This window comes from Rattus norvegicus, chromosome 15 (assembly GCF_021556685.1).
Source record: "Rattus norvegicus strain SHRSP/BbbUtx chromosome 15, alternate assembly SHRSP_T2T, whole genome shotgun sequence".
Taxonomy (NCBI): Eukaryota; Metazoa; Chordata; class Mammalia; order Rodentia; family Muridae; genus Rattus; species Rattus norvegicus.
In genome coordinates, this window is record NC_141548.1 from 5645747 (window position 1) to 5651592 (window position 5846).

A 5846-nucleotide genomic window follows, 5' to 3' on the forward strand; every position below is an offset into this window, starting at 1 on the left:
AGGGACTAAGCCACTACCTAAAGACTATACATGGACTGACCCTGGACTCTGACCCCATAGGTAGCAATGAATATCCTAGTAAGAGCACCAGTGGAAGGGGAAGCCCTGGGTCCTGCTAAGACTGAACCCCCAGTGAACTAGTCTATGGGGGGATGGCGGCAATGGGGGGAGGGTTGGGAGGGGAACACCCATAAGGAAGGGGAGGGGGGAAGGGGATGTTTGCCCGGAAACCGGGAAAGGGAATAACACTCGAAATGTATATAAGAAATACTCAAGTTAATAAAAAAAAATACAAAAAAATAAAAAAAAATGTATTTGAAAAACTAAAACACTATATTTCAAGAAAAATAATTAAAATGTGCTACTTATCTAAGCATAACATTCATAATAGAAGAAACTTAAATGACTGAGAAATTCATAAGAAATATTCAACATCCTAGTACATCAGACAAATGCAAATTAAAATTACTCTGAGATCACTTTTCATATTTGTCAGTATGACTAAGGTTAATAACACGTGTGATAACTCAAGCTGACTGGGTTATGGAGCAAGGGGAACATTCATATTCTCCTGGTGGAAAGGCAAACTTCTACAGCAACTTCGGAGATCAGTATGATGGTTCTTCAGGAAGGTGAAAATTGTTGTTCCTTAAGATACAACTCCAGGTCTCATGTCCAGATGTTGATTCATCGTAGAATACAGACCTTTGCTCAACCATGTTCAGTGAAGCTCGTTTGTAATACTTAGAATTTGGAAATATTTAAGTTGTCCCTTAACGGATGAATGCATAAAGAAAACGTGGTGCATTTACAGACTGCATTGCTGCTTAACAATACAAAAGGCAAAAAGGAAGCATGCACTATGCAGGACAATGAATGGATCTAGTAAAAGTCATTCTGGATGCGGTAATCCAAGCTGAAAAAGACAAATGGGATACATATTCACTTAAATGTGGATGTTAGCTGTTGATTCTTCAATCTGTGTGACTGTATGATCAGTTTAGTGTGAGGGTCTAGGGACGTGGGCCAGACTGTCCTCATTTAGGGAAGTACAAGTTCACTCATGGATTGCTGAGGGACACTGTCAGGGATAGGAATGTGAAATGTGAAGAGACAGGGCGAGGCAGCAATGGAGGGAACATAGAGAGGGACAGCTAAAATGAGGCACTGTATCGAAGCCTAAGAGAGTAGAAACCCTAATTGCTTTTTAAATTGTTTTATAAAGGTAACTAATGATTTATTATAGGTTCAAGGAGAAAAGTTAAAATGTTGCTTGGGTTCATCTATGTGAAATTTCAATAATAAGTAAGTCACAACAATTATGGAGTTTGACTTTCAATGAACCTGCTACAGATAATGAATATCTAGTCCTTATGGAGACGTCTGTTACCATCTATTATACACTAGTCATTTTATTTGTTTACATTTCAAATGTCATCCCCATCATTGATCTCTCCACTTTGAACCCCCATACCCTCCCAGTCCTCTTTGTTTCTAAGAGGGCACTCCTCCATCTACCCATCCACTTCCACTTCACCCCTCTAGCATCCCCCTTCTCTGGGACATCAAGTTTCTACAGGGCCAGTTGTCTCCCTTCCCATAGATGTCAGATGAGCCAGTTGTTGCTACACATGCTCTACACTTTATGTATCAGGAGCCATGGCCAGGACCATGTATCCTCTTTAGTTGGTAGTTTAGTCCCGAGGAGCTCTGAAGGCTCCAGTTAATTGATATTGTTGTTCTTCATATTGAGTTCCAAACCCTTCATCTCCTTCAGGCTTTCCCCTAACTCTTTCATTGTGGTCCCCAGGCTTAGTCCAGTGGTTGGCTGTGAATATCTGCATCTGTGACTTGAACTTGAGAGGGTAGAAGGAAGCCTCGGACTCCCAAGTAAGGTAATAGGATGTAATTCTGTATGTGCCCAGAAGATGGCGACATAGGATGGTATTCACACACACTTGTTTCTCACTAACCTCTTAGTTCTGTCCAGCGTGTCAGGTAAGGTCCGCAATGTGTTCTGTGAGTGAAGATTCCTTCTGCTTGCTGGAACTCGATCTGCTGCGTGGAATACTCTCGATTGGCGATGGGCGTATGGGTCGGTGGACGCAATCACTCCAGGAACTGAGAATGAATGGACTGAGTTGAGCAGACATTGAGGGGTTGGCATCTCCAGAACCTGCAGCTTAGCATCCATGGATCCAGGAGAGCACAGTGTGCAGGGCTGAAATCAGATTCTGTAATGGGGAGGAGGGAGAAACTAAGTTTTTGAAGTATTTGTTCTTTTTGAAAGCACAAAGTGGGAGGTCAGTCAGTTTTCCTCTTTTTGCAACATCTTACTCTGACCTACAGGACATATCCTGGGGTATATTGCTTTCCAGATTCAATGGGCTTTTCAGAAATTCCAGTTTCCTGAAACGGCATGGCCCTACTTTGGTGGACTGAGTGGTAGGAAGTGGAAAGGTCCTCTGAGGGGCAGATGAGGATCAGAATATGAAAGGCCAAAAGAAGAGGAAAGACACAGTTATGAAAGGAATGCTGGTGGGTACAAGGCAACAACGAGCATATTTCTCAAAGCCCTGTTTTACTGTAGTACTGTGGGAAGCATAACCACAAGCTAACAGAAACAAATTGTTAAAATAAACAATGCATTCGTTCCCGTTCCCCAAACTTCTCCGTTTTTTTCCACCAAGGTCAATAGAAATTTAAGCCTCAAGTACACCTTCTCTTATGGTTCCATACCTCAGGCTGAAAAATCTGCCAACAGGCCTTGACCTACCTTGAGTATGCCCAGCAGGCAGACCTTTTCTCTCTTTCTTTTCCTCTGTTTGAGAGCAGGAGCAAATGACTTTATACAGTGGGCGATTTCCATTATCAACAAACAGAAATTTTCCTAAGTCATTAAAGCTAGAAAGCCAGTCATTGATGGGCTGGTGCGGTAAGATCATTCTAACTAAACTATCCCATGGGGAAAAGTAAAAGAGACAGCCACACCTGTGTTTAGGAAACGAGATGTCCGCAGGTGATTTGAGTATGGGTGCTGAGTGGGAGAGAAAAGGTCATGAATCTAGCTGGAAAAGCCCACCCCACTTTTAGATGTGTTTTCTTTCTTTTCTTTCTTTTTTTTTTTTTTTTACTTTTCTTTTTTTCGGAGCTGGGGACCGAACCCAGGGCCTTGCGCTTCCTAGGCAAGCGCTCTACCACTGAGCCAAATCCCCAGCCCCTAGATGTGTTTTCAAAAGGCATGCAATAGAAATTGAACTGCAATAAAAGTGTGTCAGCAAATGTGCTCTAATGATAGGTGATTAGATTTTGGGGGCCATATTGACACAGAAACTGGATTAGTGGTAATATCTTGGGAAGTAGCTTGTGTTACAAGGAGAACTTCAGTTATCCCTTGCCTAGACCATCTACTGTCTTCTCTTCTCTTTTTCCTCTTTCACTTGTCTACCTGGGCTGATGTAGCAAAAGGCTCTTACCGGAGACAAGTCAAAGGAGAATTAAGGTGAAATCTTTAGCCTGTTTTCTTGGAGACACATTGGACTGGAAAGGCTGTGAGGGAACCAGTCGGGAGGAGACTGCAAAGGGCAGAACGAAGCAGTGACTGCACTGGTCGTGTTTCCCATTCTGTCACAGAAGCATTTTAAGAAAGGAGGGTTCCATTGGCTCAGAGTCGGGAAGCACAGACTCCATCCTAGAAGGGGTGAGTGCAGCCGTGAGAGGTGCAGTTGGTAGAAGTGGACTGGCTGGCAGGATGTGAATGAGACTCTTTCCATGTGGATGGAGCAGGGAGCAGAAATAGGGAAATTTTAGCTCTTAGCTTCCTCTCTGTGCCATTTAGTGCAGGCACCTGGCCTGTGAGTTATGGTGTTACCACCATTCAGAGTGAGTTTTATGTCGATTCTCTCCCCAAAACCCCTCAGAGCGACATTCAAAGGCCTGCTTCACTAACACACTAGGCAATTTTTACCTTCCTCAAATTGTCAGTGACCAGCAGCAGAGCAAGGCAAGAAGGTTGCACGGCCATTTAGAGGGAGGAATCAAGGAGTGGTGTCCGTGCAAGCCAGAAGAGACCTACAGGAAAGCTGGACATCAAAGAGCCACACACATTCTCTCATGGCTTCTCATGGTTTTCCCAGGGTGAGATTCAGATGCATGTGGTAGCTAAAGGCATTTCTGGCTGAAGCCGGTTTTCCTATGTGACATTAGGAAACAGTTGTAATAAAAGAAAGTTTCAAACAGCAACCTGTTCTGACTCTGATGGACACAAGTCTGATACTAGGCTGGAATTCTCTTCCTAACTTTCGATACTTTTGAAAATAAAGGATAGATAGTATAATGTACTCTAATCCTAAAATACTGTGAAATATGTATTTCATAAATATGCATTACATGATATTCAGTTGAAATTGCTGGGAATTGTACTTTCTTCTATCTATAACTGCTCTGCTCTGGACAGAATTACTAAAGAATATGATGACTTGGGCTGTGTGTGTCTTTGTGTGTTCTGTGCGTGTGTTTATGTGTGTCTCTGTGTTTCTTTAGGTAGGTATGTGTATTTATGTGTTTATATATTTATGTGAAAATGGAGGCTCTGTCAACTTATGGTATTTTTCACAGTAGCTATTGTCCACCGTGCTTTATGAGATGAAGTGTTCATTATGGCAGATGGAGTCAGAGAGACTACAGAAAGATCAAAGTATGGGGCTGGGGATTTAGCTCAGTGGAAGAGCGGTTGCCTGGCAACCGCAAAGCCCTGGGTTCGGTCCCCAGCTCCGGGGGTAGGGGGGGGGAGAAAAAGAAAGATCAAGGTATGGAGGAAGGGGCAGGGAAGATATCACAGCAGTTGAAATCACTTATTGTTCTTCCAGAGGATCTGGAATTGGTCCCTGGTAACCATACAAAGACTAACACCAACCTCGATAGGCAAAGCTGTCTCCCAGATTCTGCCCACACTTGACAACCTCGTGATGCATCCACCCATACAAAAGGCAAAACACAGATCTGGGTCTAGTGGCTAATAGTGACATGGTCTATCTAATCTGGAGGGGAGGAGGGTGGCAGCCAGCAGCAGCAGTGGCAGCGACAGGGGCATCCAGAACACTCCAGGCCACCACCGTCCCCACCACCACTTGTATGGGTGGCTTTAAAGAGTTGAGTAAAAACAAGCTGGTAACCAACCATGGTTGAAGGGGGATTTGATCCCTGTGAATGTATTTGCTCTCATGAACGCGCTATGAGAAAATTCATCAATCTGCTCCGGCAGTCCCAGTCCTATTGCACCAACACAGAATGCCTTCGGGAATTGCCAGGGCCCTCAGGCGACAGTGGCATCAGCATCACTGTGATCTTGATGGCCTGGATGGTGATCACTGTGCTCCTCTTTCTACTGAGGCCTCCTAACCTGAGAGGCTTCAGCCTTCCTGGAAAGCCCTCCAGTCCTCACAGTGGACAGGTCCCGCCAGCCCCTCCTGTGGGCTAACATCCTGGTGTGGGAAACAGCGATTGTTTGATGCCCTGCACGACCGAACGACTGAAGAGAACATGGCATTACCTGTCTCTCCTTTTCCGTCTGCAGTGTGGATGGTATTGTTTTCATGAGCTTCTAGAAGTTTCACTTGCCAACTGCCTTTGTTTCCTGTGTTGCCACAGTCCTTGTTTACAGTATACCCCAGTAAATGATTTCTTTGAAAAATCGAGGGCTGTGTTGGTTGGCCTAAGCTTAAACTTTCCACTCGTTCTCCCTGGAACCCTGACCATAGCGTCTGTGGTGGTTTCTGGCCCAACTGAAGGAAAATTAAGGTTTCTGCATTTAAGTATTTTAAGTGGTTTGGATAGATTTTAATTCT

At 44.1% G+C, this 5846-nt stretch overlaps 1 pseudogene; it reads left to right on the forward strand.

Annotated features, from left to right (window-relative positions):
* The first annotated feature begins 5179 nt into the window (after positions 1 to 5179).
* On the forward strand, positions 5180 to 5479 carry LOC148000712 (small integral membrane protein 14 pseudogene; annotated as a pseudogene).
* Positions 5480 to 5846: the final 367 nt, after the last annotated feature.